The sequence below is a fragment of the Moschus berezovskii genome, chromosome 22, assembly GCF_049115385.1.
Source record: "Moschus berezovskii isolate FMDL1 chromosome 22, NW_MosBer_1.0, whole genome shotgun sequence".
Taxonomy (NCBI): Eukaryota; Metazoa; Chordata; class Mammalia; order Artiodactyla; family Moschidae; genus Moschus; species Moschus berezovskii.
The window spans coordinates 1,358,243-1,384,132 of record NC_142481.1 but is presented as its reverse complement, the minus strand read 5'-3'; positions in this window follow the sequence as shown (position 1 = coordinate 1,384,132).

Sequence of the window (25,890 nt, the reverse complement as noted above, 5' to 3'; positions counted from 1 at the left end):
CTTCCACGGCTCCCACCTGCTCAGGCTGCCATTTCAGGTGAGACACCTCGTTCCCTTCTGTCCCAGAAAAAAAGTGACCCCAGGTTTCCCCGAGACTGCAGACTCGGTAGCATCTGCAAGCCATGCACCATCGCCCCCGAGTGAACTCTCTCCCTCACCCCAGCTCACTGGCTGAAAGGCGACCACTCACAAGGCCGGCCTCAGTTCTGGATTCTATGGCTGACCGGCAGGGACCTGAGCGGGCGTCCCTCAGTCCGGATCTGGGACTCGGAAGTGGGAGTCGGGCCTGGTGGGGGCCCGGGAGACGGAGAACCCACCTGAGCCGACCTCATCCCTGAGCCTCTCCCGCTTTTTTGCCCCACCACTTAGGTGCCGGACGAGGGACACTTAAGCCTGCACTGTAGCCTGCCAGGCTCTTCTGTGCACGGACTTCTCCAGGACAGGATACTGGGGAGCGAAGACAGGAAAGAACTCCAGAAGATCCGCCCCAGAGGATGCGCACGCAGCCACTCGTCCCACCTCTAACCTCTCATTGGTCCAGCCGCCGCCTATCACTGGGTCAATGAGGGTTCAGCAGGCCTATGTTTTCGTCCGCCTGCATTCAGGAGCAGGACTTCTGGCTTCTGTGAGCCAGGCGGTTTTCGTGTTGTTTTCACCGTTCTTAGGGTTTTGAGTTCTGAGTGGGGACCGAAGTGAATGTATCGCACGAGGAGAGACGTTGGCCCGCTGTCCATAGGCGACTGTGAGCCCCCCACCCCCACCTCCGGAGCCCACAGTGGACAGCGCTGCTCTCCTTGCCGCCCCCGCTTGCCTCCGTCACTGGCTGTGGGGAAAGCCTGGTGGGGAGAGGCGGCTAGATGGCTAGCGCATTGATACAGAAAATCATTTAGTGGAGGAGTCCTACTGGAAAGAGGCTTTTTTAGTCCCGTTAATGTGGGAACGCTTGGTAGTTAAAACTCCAGACTCCATAAAAACTAGCAAATTCACGTTGATGTGAGGCCTTTTGAGAACAGTGGATGTGGGAACATCATTGCATGCGACTCCGCTCTTACACATGGCGGAATTTACCCTGCAGAAATGTCTTCTGAGTGCAATGAATGTTGGAAAGTCTATACCCAAAACTAGCCAAACTTCATTTAGCTCCAAAAAATTCTTTTTCCAGAAAAAGATCTTAGGAAGGAAGCAAATGGGGAAAGAACTTCAGCCAAAAGTCAGCTCTAATTGGCGATGTGAAGTACGTATTATGTACTTTGGGGTTTGTTTTCTTTCTTGTTGTGTTAAAACACACATACCGAAAACTTGCCACCTTAGGAATTTTAGTGTGCAGTTAAGGATTGTCAAGTACATTCTTACTGTCATGCAACTAATGTCCAGAGCTCCTCTTCCTCTTGCAAAAATGCAACTCTGTACCCATTAAATAACAAATACTCCTCTCCTCTTCCATCCCCTGGCAACCACTATTCTACTCTCTGTGTCCTTGAATTTGATGGCCCTAAATGCAACATCTGCTGGATCATCGAAAAAGAGAGTTCCAGAAAAACATCTATTTCTGCTTCATTGACTATGCCAAAGCCTTTGACTGTGTGGATCACAATAAACTGTGGAAAATTCTGAAAGAGATGGGAATACCAGACCACCTGACCTGCCTCTTGAGAAACCAATATGCAGGTCAGGAAGCAACTGGATATGGAACAACAGACTGGTTCCAAATAGGAAAAAGAGTACGTCAAGGCTGTACATTGTCACCCTGCTTATTTAACGTATATGCAGAGTTCATCATGAGAAACGCTGGGCTGGAAGAAGCACAAGCTGGAATCAAGACTGCCGGGAGAAATATCAATAACCTCAGATATGCAGATGACACCACCCTTATGGCAGAAAATGAAGAGGAACTAAAATTTTAGCCTCTTGATGAAAGTGAAAGAAGAGAGTGAAAAAGTTGGCTTGAAGCTCAACATTCAGAAAACTAAGATCATGGCATCTGGTCCCTGGACTTCATGGCAAATAGATGGGGAAACAGAGTCAGACTTTTATTTTGGGGGGCTCCAGAATCACTGCAGATGGTGATTGCAGCCATGAAATTAAAAGATGCTTACTCCTTGGAAGGAAAGTTATGAACAACCTAGATAGCATATTAAAAGCTGAGACATTACTTTGCCAACAAAGGCACATCTAGTCAAGGCTATGGTTTTTCCAGTGGTCATGTATGGATGTGAGAGTTGGACTGTGAAGAAAGCTGAGCGCCAAAGAATGGATGCTTTTGAACTATGGTGTTGGAGAAGACTCTCGAGAGTCCCTTGGACTGCAAGGAGATCCAACCAGTCCATTCTAAAGGAGATCAGTCCTGGGTGTTCATTGGAAGGACTGATGTTAAAGCTGAAACTCCAATACTTTGGCCATCTCATGCGAAGAGTTGACTCATTGGAAAAGACCCTGATGCTGGGAGGGATTGGGGGCAGGAGGAGAAGGGGATGACAGAGGATGAGATGGCTGGATGGCATCACCAACTCGATGGACATGAGTTTGGGTAAACTCCGAGAGTTGGTGATGGACAGGGAGGCCTGGTGTGCTGCGATTCATGGGGTCGCAAAGAGTCAGACACGACTGAGAGACTGAACTGAACTGCACTGAACTGCCTCGTTCGTGTAAGGAGAATCATACAGATTGTGTCTTTCTGAAGACTTCACTTAGCATAATTCACATTTCATCTGTCACTTCATATTTCAGAAGTCCCTTCTTTTTTTTTTTTAAGGCTGAATAATACTCAATAGTATGTGTATACCACATGTTAACGCATTCATCCTTTGATGGACACTTGTTTTTTCCCTATTATTTTGGCTGTTGTAAAAAGTGCAATTTTGGCTGTTGTAAAGAGTGCAGCTATGAGAATGACTGCACAGATATCTCCTTGTGATACTGCTTTCAGTTCTTTTGGGTGTACAGCCAGAATTGGAATCTCTTGTTCATTCTCTTCTTGTTCTATGTTCATTCTGTTTTTGATATTTTGAAGTTTCCTCTATTGGATGTACCATTTTATGTTTCCCTCAAAGGTTCACAGAGTTCCAGTATCTCCACAACCACTTCAACATAATTTTACTTTCCATTTCATGTTTTGTAGTAGGTGTCCTAATGGATGTGAAGTAGTGTCTGATTGTGGTTTTGTTTACAATCATATACTTCTTGGCCATTTGTGTGTATTCATTTTTAAAATGTATCTGGACTTTACTGGTGGTTCAGTAGTTGAGAATTCACCTGCCAATGCAAGGGACATGGATTCAATCCCTGGTGTGGGAAGATTCCATGTGCCACAGGGCAACTAAGTCTGTGATCTGCAACCACTGAAGCCTGCATGCCTAGAGTCTCTGTTTTGCAACAGAGGCCAATACAATGAGAAGCCTGTACACCACATGAAGAGTAACCCCACTCACTGCAACTAGGGAAAGCCTGTGCACTACAGCGAAGACTCAGTACAGCTATAAATTAAAAAAAAAAAATTGTTTACCACATTTAAGTATTTTTTAGGTAATTTTTCTCATTTTTGAGTTGTAGAAGTTCTTTATATATCTAGATACTTATCATCAAATATACAGTTTGTAAATGTTTTTCTTCCATTCAGTGGGTTGCCTTTTCACTGTTAGTTGTGTCTTTGCACAGAATTTTGTATCTTTATTTTTTCCTTTTGTTTCCTATGCTTTTCATGTCAACACCAAAAAAAATTTTCAAATCCAATATCATGAAGTTTTTCCCCTATGTGTTCATCTAAGTGTTTTATGAGTTTACATCTTACTGTTAGCTCATTGATCATTTTGAACTCGTTTTTGGCCATGGTGTAGGAATCCAACCTCATTCATGTAAATGTAGATATCCACTTTCCAACAATTTGTTGGAGAGACTGTCCTCCCATTGAAATGTCTTGGCACTCTTGTCGATTATTTCTTTAAATATATTGGCTTCCAGTTCTGGGCACTCTGTTCTGCTTCCGTGGTCTAAAAGTTTGCTTTTATGACAGTACCACAGTGTTTTATTACTTTTAAAATTTTTATCACAGTGTTGTTGATTTACAATGTTGTGTTAGTTTTAGGTGTACAGCAAAAGTGAATCAGCTGTACATGTATATATATCCACTTTTTTAAAGATTCTTTTTACAGTGTATTGAGTAGAGTCCCCTGTGCTACACAGCAGGTCATTACTAGTTATCTTGAAACATACTTTTATGAAAATACTATCTTGATCCACTTTTAAGTCCCTGGCTTGATGCTAGTTATTTCCTCTTTTGAAGTAGCTGATTAAGTCCACACCCAATCACTGTCCATATCAGACATTCAAATTATGGACTGCTATACACCATCCCTTATGTCCCAGAGCCAGAATACCAGGCAACTGAGACAGCCTCTGTATCTGTACCCTTGCTCCTTGAAGTTATTCCAACTAGGTCACTGATGGAGAGCCTGGGGATCCTAGCTAGCCGCACACCACTTGCTAAGTACAGGGTGCTCCCTACAGTGCAGGTTGCTTACCATGCCTCTGGACAGCCTGTTGTGTGCCCCACCTGATGCCCTTATCCCATTCTAAGCCCTAAGGAACAGAGTTCTGCCTTTTCTAGCCAAGTGTCATCAAAAACATTTAAATCTTACAAAACTCTGCACACCCAGAAGAGTATTAGGAATGTAGTGAACACTGTAAGTTATTCAGCCTGAACAGTTATTAGCTTAAACTGAAACAGCACTCAGTTCAGTTGCTCAGTCATGTCCCATTCTGTGACCCAGTGGACTGCAGCATGCCAGGCTTCCCTGTCCATCACCAATTGCCTGAGCTTGCTCAAACTCATGTCCATCAAGTTGGTGATGCCACCCAACCATCTCATCCTCTATCGTCACCTTCTCCTTCCTGCCTTCAATCTTTCACAACATCAGGGTCTTTTTCCAATGAGTCAGTTAGTTCCATCAGGTGTCCAAAGTATTGGGGTTTCATCTTCAGCATCAGTCCTTCAGGACTGATTTCCTTTAGGATGGACTGGTTGGATTTCCTTGCAGTCCAAGGGACTCTCAACAGTCTTCTCACAACATCACAGTTCCAAAGCATCAATTCTTCAGTGCTCAACTTTATAGTCCAACTCTCACATCCATACATGACTACTGGAAAAGCCATAGCTTTGGCTAGACGGACCTTTGTTAGCAAAGTAATGTCTCTGCTTTTTAATATACTGTATAGAGTGGTCATAGCTTTTCTTCCAAGGAGCAAGCATCTTTTAATTTCATGGCTGCAGTCACCATCTGCAGTGATTTTGGAGACCAAAAAAATAAAGTCTCCTACAGTTTCCATTGTTTCCCCATCTATTTGAAGTGATGGGACCGGATGCCATGATCTTCGTTTTTTGAAAGTTGAGTTTTAAGCCAGCTTTTTCATTTTCCTCTTTCACTTTCACTAAGAGGCTCTTTAGTTCCTCTTTGCTTTCTGCCATAAGGATGGTGTCATCTGCGTATCTAAGGTTATGAATATTTCTCCTGGCAATTTTGATTCCAGCTTCTGATGCATCCAGCCTGGCACTGTGCATGATGCACTCTGCATGTAAGTTAAATAAGCAGGGTGACAATATACAAACTTGAAGTACTCCTTTCCCAATCTGGAACCAGTCTGTTGTTCCATGTCTGGTTCTAACTGTTGCTTCCTGACCTGCATACAGGTTTCTCAAGAGGCAGGTCAGGTGGTCTGGTATTCCCATCTCTTTCAGAATTTTCCACAGTTTGCGGTGATCCACACAGTCAAAGGCTTTGGCATAGTCAATAAACCAGATGTTTTTCTGGAACTCACTTTCTTTTTTGAGATCCAATGGATGTTGGCAATTTGATCTCTGGTTCCTCTGACTTTTCTAAATCCAGCTTGAACATCTGGAAGTTCACAGTTCACATACTGTTGAAAGCCTTGCTTGGAGAATTTTGAGCATTACTTTGTGAGGATGTGTGATGAGTGCAATTGTGTGGTAGTTTGAGCATTCTTTGACATTGCCTTTCTTTGGGATTGGAATGAAAACTGACCTTTTCCAGTCCTGTGGCCACAGCTGAGTTTTCCACATTTGCTCTCAAATTGAGTACAGCACTTTCACAGCATCATCTTTTAGGATTTGAAATAGTTCAACTGGAATTCCATCACCTCCACTAGCTTTGCTTGTAGTGACACTTCCTGAGGCCCACTTGACTTCCCATTCCAGGATGTCTGGCTCTAAGTGAGTGATCACACCATCGTAGTTATCTGTGTCATGAAGATCTTTTTTGTGTAGTTCTTCTGTGTATTCTTGCCACCTCTTTTTAATATCTTCTGCTTCTGTTAGGTCCATACGATTTCTGTCCTTTATTGTGCCCATCTTTGCATGAAATGTTCCCTTGGTATCTCTAATTTTCTTGAAGCGATCTCTAGTGTTTCCCATTCTATTGTTTTCCTCTATTTCTCTGCATTGATCACTGAGGAAGCCTTTCTTATCTCTCCTTGGTGTTCTTTGATACTCTGCATTCAGATTGGTATATCTTTCCTTTTCTCCCTTAGCTTCTCTTCTCAGTTATTTGTAAAGTCTCCAGACAACCATTTTGCCTTTTTACATTTGTTTTGGGGGAATGGTCTTGATCACTGCCTCCTGTACAATGTCAGGAACCTCCATCCATAGTTCTTCAGGCATGCTGTCTGTCAAATCGAAGCCCTTGAATCTATTTGTCACTTCCGCTGTATAATCATTAGGGATTTTATTTAGGTCATACATGAATGGTCCAGTGGCTTTCCCTACTTTCTTCAATTTAAGCCAGAATTTTGCAATAAGGAGTTCAAGATCTGAGCCACAGTCAGCTCCTGGTCTTGTTTTTGCTGACTGTATAGAGCTTCTCCATCTTTGGCTGCAAAGAATATAATCAGTATGACTTCAGTATTGACCATCTGGTGATGTCCATGTGTAGAGTCTTCTCTTGTGTTGCTGGAAAAGGGTGTTTGCTGTGACCAGTGCGTTCTCTTGGCAAAACTCTTGTTAGCCTTTGGCCTGCTTCATTCTGTACTCCAAGGCCAAACTTGCCTGTTACTCCAGGTATCTCTTGACTTCCTACTTTTGCATTCCAGTCCCCTATGATGAAAAGGACATCTTTTTTGGGTGTTAGTTCTAGAAAGTCTTGTAGGTTTTCACAGAACTATTCAACTTCAGCTTCTTTAGTATTACTGGTTGGGGTATAGAGTTGGATTACTGTCATGTTGAATGGTTTGCCCTGGAAAGAGCAGAGATCATTCTGTCGTTTTTGAGATTGCACCCAAGTACTGCATTTCAGACTCTTTTGACTATGAGGGCTACTCCATTTCTTCTAAGGGATTCTTTCCCACAGAAGTAGATATAATGGTCATCTGAATTAAATTCACCTATTTCAGTCCATTTTAGTTGACGGATTCCTAAAATGTCGACGTTCACTCTTGCCATCTCCTGTTTGATCACTTCCAATTTACCTTGATTCATGGACCTAACATTCTAGGTTCCTATGCAATATTGTTCATTATAGCATCAGACTTTACTTCCATCACCAGTCACATCCACAACTGGGTGTTGTTTTCAGCTTGGCTGATGTCTCTTCATTCTTTCTGGAGTCATTTCTCCCTTATTCTCCAGGAGCATACTGGGCACCAACCTACCTGGGGAATTCATTTTTCAGTGTCAGAAAGATGTCAGAACCCCCAGGGAATTTGACTTTGAAGGCCAGTGGGATTTGATTACAGAACTTACACAGGAATGGGAAAACACTCTTGGAGGGCACAAACAAAATGTTGTGTGCACCAGGTCCCAGGAGAAAGGAGCAGTGACCCCACAAGAGACTGACCCAGACTTGCCTGTGAGTGTTTGAGAGTCTCTGGCAGAGGCGTGGGTCAGTGGTGGCCTGCTGCAAGGTCGGGGGACTGAGTGCAATAGTGCATGCGTGGGACCTTTTGCAGGAGGTCGCCACTATCTTCATCACCTCCACCACAGTTTGGTCTCAGGTCAAACAACAGGGAGGGAACACAGCCCCACCCATCAACAGAAAATCAGACTAAAGATTTACTGAGCATGGCCCTGCCCATCAGAGCAAGACCCAGTTTCCCCCACAGTCAGTCTCTCCCATCAGGAAGCATCCATGAGCCTCTTATCCTTCACCATCAGAGGACAGACAGACTAAAAACCACAATCACAGAAAGCTAACCAACGTGATCACATGGACCACAGCCTTGTCTAACTCAATGAAACTATGAGCCATGCCATGTAGGGCCACCCAAGACGGACGGGTCATGGTGGAGAGTTCTGACAAGACGTGGTCCACTGCAGAAGGGAATGGCAAACCACTTCAGTATTCTTGCCTTGAGAACCCCATGAACAGTGTGAAACAGCACTAGTAAATTTAAATCAGGGAAACATCTTAGGTGTGTGGGCAATGTATTCCTTTCCTTGTCCTACATAATCACAGAGCAAAGTTCTGGAGGTTAGTCTTTGTGAAGGAGGAATCAGCCAGGAATTGAACTGCAAGCATCCAGACATCCTAGGGAACTTCTCTTAAGTCTTGAGTCCACTGGAGTCTTTCACAGTAACCTTGCCCTTTGGGACCTGCCTGGAATCCTTGCCAGTATCTGTCATGGAGCCTTCCCTCCTCCACCACGTGGCACGGACGCAGTGCATGTGAGTCAGTGTACATGTAGAAAGTGACATTTTTCACCCTTCATCTGGAGGGCTCAGCAGCCTCCTGACTTTGGGATGTCTCCCTCCCCACCCCCCTCCCCAGACAGTTTTGGGTGCGGTGGTATGCAGCCCTGGACCAGACGACTCTAGCTGCTGCTGCAGGCAGCTTGTGGAGACATCCCTTCTTGGTGAGTATATTTGATTGACTTGTAGTTTTTGGGTTGATTTTTCCACCCTCAAAGTCACCCAGGCCTGGGTTATCAGCAGAGCTCAGAAGGGTATGAAACTCCTCTCTGTCTCCCACATCAAAGCTCTCTAGAGACAGGGACCACCACACTACTCACCTGTCTGGCGACGTCAAGTTTCCCCCATTCTCTCGCTTGTGAACTCTGTCTTGGTAACAGAGATGTTTCATTGCCTGCATCTGCTCTCACGTATGTGTACCACTCTCAATGATGCCCTTCTTCCCGGCTCATATCTCTGTGGTCCGTGTCATCCCACCCCTCAAAGCATGGTGCTTGCTGTGTGGAGCATCCAGGCCACCAGCGGCCCCCTCTGAGTGACCGCAGCCATGAAGGTGACACAGAGAAACTGGACGATAGAGTGAACCCTAGCGGGCCCTTCGCCCACTGCAATGCAGCTCATTCCTGATTCTGGCACTGGGGGCCTGGTCTCTTTACAGGCCCCCTTGTCCCAAACCACTCCCAGGGATGGAAAGAACCAAGGGTCATTTCCTGAGAGTGAATGCTCTGCAATCTCCAACTCATGGGGATCCCAGGGCTCGGATTCAGGTACAGCTACAACCCAATTATGTCGCGAGGAGCTAAAAGGGCATACATCTTCAAAATGCTACTTTTGCAAAAGAATATAGAAACCACAAGCTATTCTTCAGACACTGCACATTTAGCAGGGGAAAATGATTCTTTTCTCACTAAGAGCTGTGTGTCCTAACAACATAGGATAGAACACCACAGGAGGGTTTGTGCCCTTGGCAACAGAGAGTGTGCATTTGATTATATAAAAGGCGCCAAGACGGGCTCAGAGTGAGGACTTGTTATATTTATATCTCTGTGGACAATACTTTTTAAAAAAACACCAAAGGTCATATTGATTATTTCATCCAGTTTTGAAATTAGCCCCCAAGATTTTTCCAGCCATAGGAGGAAATTTGAAAACATCCTAACTGATAAGTGCGTCCTGGGGGCGTCAGACTACAGGCGTGACTGTGGGACTCACACATGCTACGGGCTCACCCTGGTTTGCCTGGTAAAGTTCTAGGCTCTTTACAACACTTCGCAGAAACTTTTTGCAGAAAAAAGCATCGTGGTTTCCCTTTGATTGTTTCAGCTTGAGGCTGAGCCTTTGGAAGAGAAACTCGCCCAGTACAGCCTGGGGACCGGCTGGCCTGCAGAGGTTGGTCAGGTGGGCAGCCATCACCTTGCGTTCCACCTGCTTGTGCAGGACATGGCTCCAGACATCAGGGAGGTGGGGTCGGCACGAGGGAAACCCGGGGCCTGGGGACCCACAAAGGCCTGGCTCAGTTCTTCTCCGTGAGCAGGGCAGCGCCACGGTGTCCAGGGTCTGACTCCCTCGGCCCCAGCCCGCTTCTGCACATCCTGGAAAAGGGCGCAGCCTCAGCGCTGGATATGCATTTTCAAGAGGCTCGGGGACCTCCTGCTTCTCCTGCATCAATCTGAGGAACTTTGGCCCACCCCTCCAGAGCCGCCTCGTCGTCGGGGCGGAAAGAGAAGCCCTGAGGTAGGGTAGGAGGCCCGCAGATGCACGTTGACCAGGCAGGTGACGCGGCCTCCATCTGGGTGGAGAAATTATACCGAATCTGGGAGCTCACAGCTGGCCAGCAATAAGCAGCTCAGCTCAGAAAATGGTATTGGCTGGTCCCAGAGGCCAAGGATGTTGAGTGGGTGATCCTGGAGGTTATGACTGAATAAAGGGTTGGAGGGTGATCGGAGGCTGAAGGAAGGGGCATCCTGGGTCTGTTCCGACCAAACACTGTGGAAGTTAGAGACAGACCCGTGGGATCGCCCAGAAGCTTTCATGATATTAAGCTGTGAGATTTCTTCTCCGTGTTTGTTTTTCTGAATTTAACAGGAATTTACCTTGCATGTGTGGTTAATCACTTGTCATGCGACCCTCTTTGCAGCCCTGTGGACTGTAGACCTCCAGGATCCTTTGTCCATGAGATTCTACAGGCAAGAATACTGGAGTGGATCCCCATGCCCTCCTCCAGGGGATCTTCCCAACCCAAGGAGCTAATTTGTGTCTGTTATATCTCCTGCATTGGCCCACGTGGGTTTTTTTTTGTTTGTTTGTTTGTTTTACCAATAATGCCACCTGGGAAGCCTGGAATTTAACCTAATTATGTATTTTACTGGGATTGCTGTAGCTGCAATTCAATACATAGCAAACTTCTCAGGTAGTCTTAGAAATGCTTGTCCACTCAAGAGGAAAGACATCAAGAAACACCAGGAGGAAGAATTAGGATTCACCTAGGATGGCCACATAACTTGGTGATCATCTCTGCCCCTCTGGGTAAAACAAACCATCCAAACAATGGCTAACACTCCAGACCAATAGTTCTTCCCTTCCCCAAACAGTCCTTAATCCACTGTCCTTGAAACTGACTCAGTGCACGCTGACCCTCCAATAGAGACCATCACCTCCCCCAGCCCTGTCGCCAGCTCTGTCCCCTTCAGACTGGGCCCTCACAGCAGGCATTTCCCATAAGGTTTGCTGACCCGCACGTGGGTCATTTGCTCCTGTGTGCAACTGGTCTTCAAACGTGTGAGTCTGCTGGTGACGCAAGGTGAGCACCGGCGCTCAGAACGGGAGTGTAGAACCCTAGGCAGAGGTCACTGGGCAGAATCAGCCCATCTCCGTGGCAACCACTGTCATGCCATGGGCCATCTTGTTTGTCATGACCCATCCTGTCCCTAACCAGCCAGCTCCCATCTCCATATTAGGCCAAGTGGGCACCAAAAGAGCCCCGACCAATGACTTAATGCCACCCATGTCCATAATAATTTTCTTTATCCCAAACCTATAAAAACTGGCCAAAGCCCCGCAAAGGCGTCGCCTCTCCCCGTCTGTCAGGAAGTCAGCCTGCTGTCTTCTCAGGGCCCCTCACTACCTCTTCCTTTTGCTCTCAATAAACTCTCTCTTCTAAAATACTGCGTCTGGAAACTCTTTTCCAACCCACGCCCAGACTGCCCCAACCATCAGCACACCATCAAACCTGCAGGGGCGGCGCTCGGATGGGGAAGGACAGGGTTGTCTCCCAGCCAGGCCGAGGCTGCCTGGTCACACTCAGTTCATGTGCGTGATTGTGATCCTGTGTGTGACCCAAACACCAGGCTCTGGGGCCTCCCTCTCCCGTGCCTGTCTCCTTGGAGCCTGTGTGCATTTGTGTCCCCACACTCCCATCCATTCCCATGAGCCTCTGATGTGTGTCACATACCCTGGTTGTGTTCTCATGTCTCACAACTCTCACACACCTCTTCTGTCGTGGACATGGAGGAATGTGTATGTGTGTGCAGGCTTGCAGAGGGGTGTCAGCCTGCAGACCCCACCACAGTGGCCCCAGGATGTCTGTGCACAACCTCAAAGTTGTGCTGAGTGTATCTTCATGTTACCGAGTTCAGCGGTTCCTTCCCTAGGCGTGCATAGCCAGTGAACACACCAAGGACTTTCGGTAATTCAGAGGCATTTATTCCTTGTGACAAAGAGACGGGGAGCTAGCTCACCAAGCCCTGCACTGGGGAAGAAGTTGTAATCCTGGGGGCATGCATAAATGCATATTCATGAGAGGCTGGGCCGGGGAAAGGTCACAGCTTGCCATGTCTGGGAGTCAGTAGGCCCCAGGCTGTTTGGTCACAGTGTATAATCTTTTCTCTTGGGATTCACTGTAACCTTCTCAGAACAGTTGGGTATTTGGAACTTCCAGCAGTGGATCTCCTGCAGTCTCTTAGAACATTTCCCTTAGCAAACCCCTGATGGTAAATTCTTTCTTTGTCCCTTTGAGATACACAGTAAAGCTTTCGAAGTACTTCCCTAGTGGCTCGGTGGAAAAAAAAAGAAATCCACATGCCAATGCCAGATACACAAGAGACGTGGGTTCGATCCCTGGGTGGGGAAGATCCCCCTGGAGAAGGAAATAGCAAACCCACTCCAGTATTCTCGCCCGGTCCATGGACTAGCTTCCATGGGGAGTGGGACAGGGTCTCCCAAGACTAGCCCGGTCTGCCTGCGGGTGAACCAGGAAACCCCGAGACCAGGTTCTGCCTCCTCTACCCTCAGGCCCCAGGGTCTGGGACAGCGGGAGGGTCTAGGGGCCCAGACTCTAACGTGTGGGCAAAAGCAGGGGCGGCTTGATCTCAGTGTGGCAGTTTTCTTCACAGGAAATTAGTGGGGCACCCCGGCCCACTGGTGGCTTAGTGATAAAGAACCCCTCTGCAACGTAGTAGACATGGGTTGGAGCCTTGGGTTGGGAAGATCCCCTGGAGGAAGAAATGACAAGCACTCCAGGATTCTGGCATGTAGGCCTACAGTCCATGGGAACGCAAAGAGTTCTCACAGCCAAGGGTTTCCCTCCCCGCCTGAATATTTGGAGCCACCTCTTTAGAAAGGGGAACCATCAAGGAAGATGGGGCCTCCGGATCCCTGGCTCCCAGCGTGTAACAGAGGCATCGTGCTCCAGGATGAGAAGTCTAGGATTCCTCTGGATACAGGCAAGTGGCTCCTCTAGTATCATCTGAATTGTCAGACACATTCAGGATAAACTAACAAATGGACTTTTGTCAAGCCTCCTCTCCCTTGAAGACAAATGAGCGTTCATCTTGAGTTCCTGCGTGTAATGGGCCTCTAACTGGTAATGGGCCTAATGGAAAACCACTAGACTATTCAGGTATGACCTAAATCAAATCCCTTACAATTTTACAGTGGAAGTGACAAATAGATTCAAGAGATTAGATCTGATAAGAGTGCCTGAAGAAGTATTGATGGAGGTTCGAGACATTGTACACGAGGCAGGGATCAAAATGATCCCCCCACCCCGAAAAAAATAACCCCCAAGAAAAAGAAATGTAAAAAGGCAAAATGATTGTCTGAGGAGGTCTTACGAATAGCTGAGACAAGGGGAGAAGCTAAAGGCAAAGGAGAAAAGGAAAGATATACCCATTTGAATGCAGAATTCCAAAGAATAGCAAGGAGAGAGAAGAAAGCCTTCCTCAGTGATCAGTGCAAAATAGAGGAAAACAATAGAATGGGGAACACGAAAGCTCTCGTCAAGAAAATTAAGAGATACCTAGAAAATATTTCATGCAAAGATGGGCACAATAAAGGACAGAAATGCTATGGACATAACAGAAGCAGAACATATTAAGAAAAGGTGGCAAGAATACACAGAAAGTGAAGTCACTCAGTCATGGCTGACTCTTTGCAACCCCAAGGACTGTAGCCGGCCAGGCTTCACCATCCATGAAATTTTCCAGGCAAGGATACTGGAATGGGTTGCCATTTCCTTCTCCAGGGGATCTTCCCGACCCTGGGATCAAACCCGAATCTCCCGCATTGCAGGAAGACTCTATACCATCTGAGCCACCAGGGAAGCACAAAAAAGATCCTAATGACCCAGATAATCATGGTGGTGTGATCACTCACCTAGAGCCAGATATCCTGGAATGCGAAATCAAGTAGGCCTTAGGAAGCATCACCACAAACAAAGCTACTGGAGGTGATGGAATTCTAGTTGAGCTATTTCAAATCCTAAAAGATGACGCTGTTAAAGTGCTGCACTCAATATGCCAGCAAATTGGGAAATTGCAGCAGTGGCCACAGGACTGGAAAAGGTCACTTTTCATTTCAACCCCAAAGAAGGGAAATGCCAAAGAATTTTCAAATACCATAGAATTGCATTCATCTCACACACTAGCAAAGTAATTCTCAAAATTTTCCAAGCCAGGCTTCAGCAGTATGTGAACTGTGAACTTTCACATGTTCAGGCTGGATTTAGAAAAAGCAGAAGAACCAGAGATCAAATTGTCAACATCCGCTGGATCATCGAGAAAGCAAGAGGGTTCCAGAAAAACATCTACTTCTGCTTCATTAACTATGACAAAGACTTTGTGTAGATCACAACAAACTGAGGAAAATTCTTCAAAAGATGGGAATATCAGACCACCTGCCCTGTCTCCTGAGAAATCTGTATGCAGGTCAAGGAGCAACAGTTAGAACTGGACATGGAACAACAGAGTGGTTCCAAATTGGGAAAGGACTATGTCAAGGCTGTACATCATCACCCTGCTTATTTAACTGATACGCAGAGTACCTAATGAGAAATGCTGGGCTGGATACACCACAAGCTGGAATCAAGATTTCTAGGAGAAATATCAATAACCTCAGATATGCAGATAATACGACTCATATGGCAGAAAGTAAAGAGAAACTAAAGAACCTCTTGATGAAAGTGAAAGAGAATGAAAAAGCTGGGTTAAAACTCAATATTCAAAAAAGAAGATCATGACATTCAGTCCCATGTCATGAAATGTCATGGCAAATAGATGTGAAAACAATGCAAACAGTGACAGACTTTATTTGGGGGTTCCAAAATCACTGCAGATGGTGACTGCAACCATGAAGTTAAAAGACACTTGCTTCTTGGAAGAAAAGCTATGACCAACCTAGACAGCATATTAAAAAGCAAGGACATTACTTTGCCAACAAAGGTCCGTCTAGTCAAGGCTATGGTTTTTCCAGTGGTCATGTACAGATGTGAGAATTGGACGATAAAGAAAGCTGAGCGCTGAAGAATTGATGTTTTTGAACTGTGGTGTTGGAGAAGACTCTTGAGAGTCCCTTGGACTGCAAGGAGATCCAACCAGTCCATCCTAAAGGAGATCAGTCCTGGGTGTTCATTGGAAGGACTGATGCTGCAGCTGAAGCTCCAATACTTTGGCCACTTGATGTGAAGAACTGACTCATTTGAAAAGACCCTGATGCTGGGAAAAATGGAAGGCAAGAGAAGAGGGCAGCAGAGGATGAGAGGGTTAGATAGCATCACCAACCCAATGGATATGAATCTGAGCAAACTCTAGGAGACAATGAAGGACAGGGAAGCCTGGTGTGCTGCAGTCCATGGGGTTGCAAACAGTTGGACACAACTTATCGACTGAACAACAACAACTACATATAAAATAGCTAACTGATAAGAACTTACTGTATATAGCAAAGGAATTCTACTCAATACTGATGAATCACATGGGAAAAGAATCTACAAGAGTGGATATATGTATTTGTATATGTGATTTACTTCCAGTACACCTGAAACTAACAGAACATTGTAAATCAACTATGCTCTAATAAAAATTATTTGTTAAAAAAACCCTCTAAATGTGTGTATGTGTAAAGACGTAAGTTTATGTACTGTATAATAAGTGTGTATCAAAATCTATAAATGAAATAGATAAAATGTATAATAATATATAATAATTTCATTCATAGAACTAAGTGAACACTAGTAAGAGAGAGCAAAACAAAATTAAAAAGTGGAAATGTACATTTAAATGCAATAATTTTAACACATACATTAGAAAATGCAGGCTGTATATACCCCAGAACACATGGCAGGTATGGCTACAGCAGTAATATTTATAAATACAGAAAGCAGGGCAAAAAGAAAAATAAAGTAAAAACAAATCCATAAACAAAGAAGAGCTATCCACAGGAGTACTTATAAAGACATTTTACTCATATATTCATACCTACAGAATAAAGCACAAGAAAGGAATAACCACGTGTTAGGGAACTGTTGACTGAAACTGCCTGCCTTGGCCAAGCACAATCACCACCACTTGCCTGGGAGGCCAACCAACAGGAGGTCCTGATAAAGACCGAGGTGCAGTCTCTGAAAACTAACTGGGAGATTTCGTGAGGGTCTGGGAGGACAGAAGAGATGATATGTCCTGCCTACCTCCCAGAATCCCTCACACTGAAATCCTTCTTGGCCGGGAGGTGTGTGTGCCTCCAGGAAGGACCCTGAGTCAGAAAAGTGGGCCAGAGACAACCTGCAAACTAACCCCATTACCATAAAATCGGAGCCACGTGGTGGGGCTGTTCTCCTGGGTTCCCTGACCCTGCTGCTCCCCACCCAAGCGCCCCTTTCCAATAAAGCCTCTTGCTCTGTCAGCACGTGTGTCCCTTGTAACAATTCATTTCTGAGTGTTAGACAAGAGCCCACTTTTGGGCCCAAGAAGGGGTGCCTCTGAGACCCTGCAACCCACATACCAGGACTTGAACTGACCAGAACCTAGATGGGGACTTTTAATTGAGATCGCACACCTGGTCTCAGATCTTAATGAAGTGCAGGTTCTTGATGTCTCCTCACAAAAAAAAAAAAAAAAAGTCAGTGAGAGATAGGTAAGAAGTGGATTTACTGAGAGCGAAACACTCCACAGAGTGTGGGCCATCTCAAAAGCGAGAGGCCTCAAAATATGATGAGGTTGCTTCTTATGCCTTGGGTAATTTCACAGGCTAATGTGTAGGAGAATTATTCCAACCATTATTGGGGAAGTGGCACGGATTTTCAGGAATTGGGCCACCACTCACTTTTTGGTCTTTCATGACTAGCCTTAGAACTGTCATGGCACTGGCGGTGATATTATTTAGATGCTAATGTATTCCACTGAGACTATAATGAGGTTCAAAAGGTCCACGGAAAGTCAAATCCTACGCCATCTTGGACTTACTTGGTCCTAACCAGTTTTAGTCACCTTCTATGGATATGTCGTTCTTTTAAAGGCTGTGACCTGTCCCCTTACCTCCTGATTCACCCCTTCCTGCAACAAATGCATAGCCATGAAAAACATGGGTAAAGTCACACCACATTGTGCAAAAGAAAAAAGTCATAAAACATTCATTTTCATAAAGTTTTAAAACAAATAAGTGAAACTAAACAAAAATCGTCAGATGTTTTCCACATAGTTGGCAAAAAAAGCAAGAAAGGAAAGGAGGGACTTCCCTGGTGATCCAGTGGTTAAGAATCTGTCTGCCAGTGCAGGGGACACGGATTCGATCCCTGATCCGAGAAGATGCCACATGCCTCAACTACTGAAGCCTGCTTGACCTAGAGTCCGTGCTCTGCAACAACATGAGCTTGCCTACCGCAACGAAGAGCAGCCCCTGCTCACTACAACTAGGCAAAGCCCTTGGGCAGTAAAGAAGACCCAGTGCAGTAAAAATAAATCAATTTTTAAAAAATAAAATAAAGGAAATGTTTACTTAAAACATTAACCAGGAACTGCCTTGACAGAACCCCCCACTGCGTCTGAGTGTCTCTCTCCATGCAAGGGAGGCTGTGGGGCGGGCGGTCCGCTCACCTCTTCTTTGGGGCTTGCTCCTTTGGACCTAGACCCCCGGAGGGGCTGATCTGGGGCAGCTCTCTTGCCGAGACCGAGGCTCCCCTCAATCTTTGGCTTCAGTCTTGGAGCGCTACAGGGCGGGAGAAGGGAAAGGGAGAGAGAGGATTCCACGGTTGGCGCTGGAAGAACCCACAGATAATAGGTCCCAATGGCAGAAAACAGAACTCTCAATTTCTAATACTCTACAGGCCCTCAACTTCTGCCCCAGAAAAGGGTTCTGGACATCCTCCCCTGGTCCTGAGCAGGAGTCCTCCGACCCAGCTCTGCCCAGCCTCCTCGGACTCGCTGCTGAAAACTGAAGGTTCCCTGGGCCCCAGGCCCTGATGCTCATCACCTCTGCGGAGCCCAGGGTAGCTCTCACAGTGGCAGCGCCTCTATGACATCAAAAGGAAAAAGGTAGCTGGATGTGTAATTGTCTCTGACACCGAAATTATTGAATCCCAACCTCTTCCGACTCTGTGGACATGAGTTTGAGTGAACTCCGGGAGTTGGTGATGGACAGGGAGGCCTGGTGTGCTGTGACTCATGGGGTCGTGGAGAGTCGGACACGACTGAGCGACTAAACTGAACTGAACTGAACTGAACCTCTTCCCTAAAGGTAGAACTTTACCAGAACAATAAACAACCCAAACAAAAAGTGGGAAAAAGACCTAAACAGACACTTCTCCAAAGAAGACATACAGATGGCTAACAAACACATGAAAAGATGCTCAACATCGTCATTATTTGAGAAATGCAAATCAAAACTACAATGAGATATCTCCTTACACCGCTCAAAATGGCCATCACCAAAAAGTCTACAAACAATAAATGCTGGAGAGGTTGTGGAGAAAAGGAAATGCTCTTGCACTGTTGGTGGAAATGTAAATTGATACAGCCACTATGGAAGACGGTATGGAGAGTCCTTTAAAAACTAGGAATAAAACCACCGTATGACCCAGCAATCCCACTTCTAGGCATATACCCTAAGGAGACCAAAACTGAAAAGGACACACGTATCCCATTGTTCATTGCAACACTATTTACAATAGCTAGAACATGGAAGCAACCTAGATGTTCATCAACAGATGGATGGATAAAGAAGTTTTGGTACATATACACAATGGAATATTACTCGGCCATAAAAAGGAACATATTTGAGTCCGTTCTAATGAGGTGGATGAAACTATAACCTATTATACAGAGTGAAGTGAGTCAGAAAGAGAAAGATAAATACTGTATTCTAATGCATATATATGGAATCTAGAAAAATGGTACTGAAGAATTCATATACAGGGCAACAGTGGAGAAGCAGACATAGAGAATATACTTATGGACATGGGGAGAGGGGAGGAGAGGGTGAGATGCATGGAAAGAGTAACATGGAAACTTACATTACCATATGTAAAATAGACAGCCAACGGGAATTTGCTGTATGGCTCAGGAAACTCAAACTGGGGCTCTGTATCAACCTAGAGGGGTGGGATGGGGAGGGAAATAGGAGGGAGGTTCAAAAGGGAGGGGACACATGTATACCTATGGCTGATTCATGTTGAGGTTTGACAGAAAACAACAAAATTCTATAAAGCAATTATCCTTCAATAAAAAATAAAAAAAATAAAAAACATTAACCAATACGTTAACTCTCTGAGGACAAGCAGAGCTGTTTCGAAAGAACCCCACAGGCAGCTTATGAGGTCCTATGTATACACCACTTTTGACCTGAGCAGTGAATAGATATTAATTTTACAGCTTATTCAACTGCACATTGAAGTTCTTGGCACTCCCCTCCACCGCACAGGTCATATTTCAAAATTAAGAGAGCCAAGGTTTTGGAGGACAAAGTAAAATAACTATAGTTTCCCTGGTGGCTCAGTGGTAAAGAAGGGGCCTGCCAGTGCAGGAGACATCAGTTTGATCCTGGGTTGGGAAGATACTCCCTGGAGAAGGCAATGGCAACTCACTCCGGTATTCTGGCCAGGAAAATCCCAAGGACAGAGGAGCCTATGGGCTACAGCACACAGGCCCTAGACTTTTAGAAACCATGTAACTTGTGCATGTATATGCTTGAGCTTGTTCAGTCATTTCCAACTCCTTGTCCTCTTACAGGGAATCTTCCTGACCCAGGCATTGAACCCACACCTCCTCCTGTGTCTCCTGCATTGGCAGGCGAATTCTTTATCGCCGATCCACCTGGGACGCCCCCATGTAATTTAACAAACTAATAAAAAATATTTCTCTCTGAAAATCCTTGGCCTTCTAAAGATTCTTAAAGTTAGCTGGAGGTTGAAAGAAATTTTAGAATCTGTCACTTAACCAAGGTAAAAAGACTTCAACAGCAAATACAGATCACTTAAAGGCAAAGGAACACACAAGCTGTTATCAAAAGCAGTATTCCAAGAAAACCTTGAAGGGAGAAACAGACTCCGGTCTTGTTCTAGCCCCTTCCCAACAAAATCCATTTACCCAACTGGATGTAATCCAATCTAAGAAAATCCTGCTCGTTCCGATCCGTTCAGTCGCGTCCGACTCCTTGCGACCCCGTGGACTGTACCCTACCAGGCTTTTCCGTCCATGGGATTCTCCAGACAAAAATACTGGAGTGGGTTACCATTTCCTTCTCCAGGGGATCTTCCCGACCCAGGGATCGAACCCGGGTCTCCCGCATTGGAGGCAGACGCTTTAACCTCTGAGCCACCAGGGAAGCCAATCTAAGAAAATTTAATCCAATCTAAGAAAATCCTGCTCGTACACAACTCTAAAAACATGTACTTTCTTATGGAAACTATCTCAGGGTTGCACCTTTAGTTTCTTAAATAAAATACTTTTGTCTCTCTCTGTCAAGAGAAGCCAATATTCACTAATTAATGTGGTGCTGGAGAAGACTCTTGAGAGTCCCTTGGACTGCAAGGAGATCCAACCAGTCCATTCTAAAGGAGATCGATCCTGGGTGTTCACTGGAAGGACTGATGCTAAAGCTGAAACTCCAATACTTTGGCCACCTCACGCGACGAGTTGACTCACTGGAAAAGACTCTGATGCTGGGAGCGATTGGGGGCGGGAGGAGACGGGGACGACAGAGAATGAGATGGCTGGATGGCATCACCGACTCTGTGGACATGAGTCTGAGTGAACTCCGGGAGTTGGTGATGGACAGGGAGGCCTGGCGTGCTGTGAGTCATGGGGTCGCAAAGAGTCGGACACGACTGAGCGACTGAACTGAACTGAATGTTTCAAGACCTTACTTTCTCCGGGTTTCCCAGGTGGCTCAGTGGTAAAGAACCTGCCTGTCAACGCAGAAGACGCCGGTTCCGGAGAACGGAAAGGCAACGCACTCCAGTATTCTTGCCCGGAGAATTCCCTGGACAGAGGAGACTGGTGGGCTACGGTCCACGCGGTCACGAAGAGTTGGACACGACTGAACGACTAAACGCAACAACAGGAGACCACAGATAAAGAACAAAAGCGCTGCTGAATGAGAAGAACCGGGGGAGGAAGACGCGGCATTTACCTGAATGGGATACACCTACGCCGAGCCGGGGGCCAGCGAAGTTTGTTGGCGAAGACGCGGCCGAGCACAAGGCACTTCCCGGCCCGAGACAGAGTCCGCCCACGCCAATCCTCAAATCAAACTAAGCAGCGGGCGCAGCGCTTCCCAGCTCCTCGAGCTAAGCCGGCCAGCGACCAGAGTCCCCACCGGCGCGCAGGAGCGCGAGAACCACTAGCCGGTAGATACCGGAAGGCCCGCCCACACACCGGCCGCTGGAACGGAAGTGCCTCTGTCCGGAGCCCTCATTGGTCCAGAGGCGCCGAGGGGCGAGTGCTGTATTTTCGTGTCCTGTGGACTCGGCAAGGGGCGAAGGTCCCCACCTGCGGGAAACGTCCCGCCTCAGCGCCAGGCTGGCTGAGTTAGAGTCCTGAGGCTCTGAGGACGGGGCTGAGGTTGCACGCTTCCTAAAGAGGATGAACCGAAATTTCCATGGAACGTGGTCTTAGCTGATCACAGAGAGGTGGCCAGACATAATATTTCAGGTGCTTCCAAACCAACAAAACCAAGTGGGTACATGATACCAGCTTGTCACTCAAATATAAAGTGCATCCACTTATGCTGTTGTTCAGTCGCTAAGTCGCATCCAACTTTTTGTGACCGCATAGACTGCAGCATGCCAGGCTCCTCTGTTCACTATCTCCCGGAGTTACCCAAATTCATGTCCACTGAGCGGGTGATGCTATCTATCTCATCTATGCATAGCTGGGATCTGATAAATATTGTCTTATTGCTCTTCCAATGGATGTAGGCTAAGTTTTAGACTCAATTTATGAGTTGCATTGTTAGGTCAGAGTCAAGAGAAAAGACTCCGGACACAGTCATGGTGAACAAGACAGAGGAAGGATGTGAGCGACAAGAAGCCGGTGGACCATGCGTTGTTTCTCTGGTTCCCTCAGAAAACAGCAGAGCCAGTGATGGTGTCCCATTCAGGGAAACCATTTTTGTATCTGTGAAGAAGTGTGTAATGCACACACCAATTACCTCACCTTTTCGCTAACTGATCGCCTGTCCCTACACCTGAGATCACGCTCTTTGTCCCGTAAGTATCACAAGCACCTGGCCTCCAGGAAGGTAGATATGAGACTGGCTCCTGGCTTGGCTGCATTGTGAATGAACTTCCTCTCCTGCAACCCTTTGTATGTCAGCATTTGGTTTCTTGCACCTCTGTTGCGGTAAAAACTTAATATTCATAGCATGGAATTGCCCACAATTGGAGTACTCTTATCAGAGAAATTGATATGACCATCAAAAGTGGGGTGGGTATATTTTTTAATACATGTCTAGACACGTCATGGGAAATAGATGGGGAAACAGTGGAAACAGTGTCAGACTTTATTTTTTGGGGCTCCAAAATCACTGCGGATGCTGATTGCAGCCATGAAATTAAAAGACGCTTACTCCTTGGAAGGAAAGTTTTGACCAACCTAGATAGTATATTAAAAAGCAGAGACATTACTTTGCCAACAAAGGTCCGTCTAGTCAAGGCTATGGTTTTTCCAGTGGTCATGTATGGATATGAGAGCTGGACTGTGAAGAAAGCTGATCGCCAAAGAATTGATGCTTTTGAACTGTGGTGCTGGAGAAGACTCTTGAGAGTCCCTTGGACTGCAAGGAGATCCAACCAGTCCATCCTAAAGGAGATCAGTCCTGGGTGTTCATTGGAAGGACTGATGCTAAAGCAGAAACTCCAGTACTTTGGCCACCTCATGCAGTTTACTCACTGGAAAAGACTCTGATGCTGGGAAGGATTGGGGGTGGGAGGAGAAGGGGACGGCAGAGAATGAGATGGCTGGATGGCATCACTGACTCTGTGGACAAGAGTTTGAGTGAACTCCGGGAGTTGGTGATGGACAGGGAGGCCTGGCGTGCTGTGATTCGTGGGGTCACTAAGAGTCAGTCATAAACTGAACTGAGACATAAAGTAATGGAAACTGTGTTAATAATGAGAACTATACTTGGTGAATAGTATTGTGAAGACAAATATTTATTCCATGCAGCAGTCACTGAAGAAAAGTCCCAGCAGACTCTTGCTGTCTCATTACTAATAAAAGACCCACATTTTATCATAGACACACGCCTGGCAAATGAATGTAAGAATGAACCATTCGGGAACTGCAGCCAGCATAGTGAGAGACAGCTGCATTGTAGGCTTCACTGGGTCTTCACTGCTGCAGTCTTTCTCTAGTTTCAGAGAGGAGGGGCCGCTCTTGATTGAGCTGCAAGGGCTTCTCATGTTGCAGAGAACGGACTCTAGGTGCGTGGGCTTCAATAGTTGCAGCAAACATGCTCAGTAGTTACATAATGTGGGCCCTAGAGCATGCGAGCCTCAGTAGCAGTGGTGCACTGGATTTAGTTGCCCCACACAAATAATTTTCCCAGGCAAGGGATCAAACTCATGTTCCCTACACTGGTAAGCAGACTCAACCACCAGACCACCAGGGAAGTCTACCTCTACACTTTTAAATGAAAGTGGAAGTGAAGTCTCTCAGTCATGTGTGACTCTTCGCAACTTCATGGACTGTAGCCTACCAGGTTTCTCTGTCCATGGGATTTTCCAGGCAAGAATACTGGAGTGGGTTGCCATTTCCTTCTCCAGGGGATCTTCCCAACCCAGGGATCAAACCTGGGTCTCCCACATTGTGGGTAGACACTTTACCATCTGAGCCACCATGGAAGCCTTTTTTGATGAGGTAATACTCAAAATACTGGCCATATCAACCAACTACTAGTAAAGAATACAAGAAAATTGGAATGCTCCAATATCGATGGGATGGCAATAGGATATAATCATTGACTTTTGAGTATGAAACCACATGGTTATATAATTTTATGTGTATCTTCATATTAAGTTTACCTGTAATAACCAAATTCCCACCCTTTTAAAGATTAATGGAGGGACTTCCCTGGTGTCAAGTAGCTAAGACTCCACACTCCCAGTGTAGGGAGCCCAAGATCAATCCCTGGTCAGGGAACTAGACTCCCCATGATGCATCTAAGAGGTCCCATGGTGCAACTAAATATACTGTGTGCCTCATTTAACACCAGGCACAACAAAATACATAAAAAAAAAAAAAACAGAAAAAGACAGGTAAACAGTCAATAGGTAGTAGTATTTTTCAGAAAAAAAGAATTACTTGTAACAGCAAATCATTCTCCAAGTAATTATGCATTATGAAAAAAGATATAAAAGTAAACATCAAGACCCCAATGATATTGTCTAGAAATTACATAGGAAAAAAGTAAATCAATACTAGTTGCCTGGGACATCTAAAATGGATGTTAGAAGGTGCATATGGGAGTGATGGATGTTTGTAATGATGATGATAGTTCTGTGGATTTACACATATTAAAACTTACCAAGGCGTATATTGTAGGGATTTTCATTTCAATGCATACCAACAGCACAATTAAATTTTAATTGAAATTGGCACCACATAAAAATCTGAGTTTTTTTTCCCACAGATGGGTGACTTTCAGATCTTAGTTCTGTCCAGGGATCAAACTCAGGCTCCTGGAGGTAAGATAGCAGAGTCCTGACTGCTAGGGAAATTCCCTGAAACTGATTCTGAATCTCCTTTTCAGTAGCACTCTGGCAACCACACATTAACACCATCATGTCTCCTTGTCTCATGTGAGGAATTTTGTTGCAGTAGCAATGAAGATTGGTGAGCAATGAAAGGTGTTTCCACTTGGGTTATCCAGGAACTCCACGTGGGTCCTAAAAAGTCACATGACTGGACTACAGGATTTTCAGTCACATTCCCCAGTATCTTGAATGTGCAGAAATGGCTCTGAGTTAACAAGGCTTCCCTTGTGGCTTAGCTGGTGAAGAATCGGACTACAATGCAGAAGACCTGGGTTCGACCCCTGGGTTGCGAAGATCTCTGGAGAAGGGAACGGCTATCCACTCCAGTATTCTAGCCTGGAGAATTCCATGGACTATACAGTCCATGGAGTTGGAAACAGTTGGACACAACTAAGCAACATTCACCTTCACAATCTGTAGACACTATGGGATGCTAAAACCTTTAATCAGTTTGACACTGACTGGGGCCTCTGGAGGAGAAACAGCTCTGTAGCTCTGAACAATTTCTGCAAAACCCCGATCATAAACAGCCAAACTCACTTTCTTGGATGCAGCTTTAGAAGAGACCCTTTCATACCTGTTTGCTAGTCTCTTACTCCCTTTTAATGCCCTGATGGTTTCTGTATCAAGTATGATTCCCTGCTGTTTATAACCTAACACTCAGCAACATCAGCCT